Source organism: Callorhinus ursinus, unplaced genomic scaffold (assembly GCF_003265705.2).
Source record: "Callorhinus ursinus isolate GAN/ISIS: 27379988/994484 unplaced genomic scaffold, GSC_fseal_2.0 scaffold66, whole genome shotgun sequence".
Lineage (NCBI taxonomy): Eukaryota > Metazoa > Chordata > Mammalia > Carnivora > Otariidae > Callorhinus > Callorhinus ursinus.
In genome coordinates, this window is record NW_027397128.1 from 5,589,923 (window position 1) to 5,590,364 (window position 442).

Sequence of the window (442 nt, forward strand, 5' to 3'; positions counted from 1 at the left end):
TTTACAGTCTGCAGAACACCTTGAACCATCCTGACTTTTACTCTAAATTTCACTGTCATCCCACCTAGCTTCTTCCTTCACCAACATACAAGTTCTTTTCCTTCTCTGCCAGCCAGACAGCCATATGGGAGAGGAAGGCACGGCCTTCATTGTCAGTAGTTCTCTATCCTTCAATGTGAAAAGGGGCAGCACAGCCATTTAAACTTGATACAACCTCTTTGAATCTTGCAAAGTTAAACGGCTAAAGAAGTAAAATAAGAAAGCAATGCTTGTGGAATGTACAGTGCATATTGGCGGTGCACGCCTCATTAAGATTTGCCTGCTTGCTTCTCCCGTTCAATCGTTTCTTTTGAAGGCAGTGGATTTTTCTCTTGTGTTTCTGTCTTCTTCAATTTCAACTTACGAATTTCTCAATCTCAACCATATTGGGTTTGTCAGACAT

General features: G+C 41.4%; 1 pseudogene; it reads right to left on the minus strand.

The window, feature by feature from the left end:
- Positions 1–249: 249 nt before the first annotated feature.
- LOC141371299 (thymosin beta-4-like) lies at positions 250–442 on the minus strand (annotated as a pseudogene).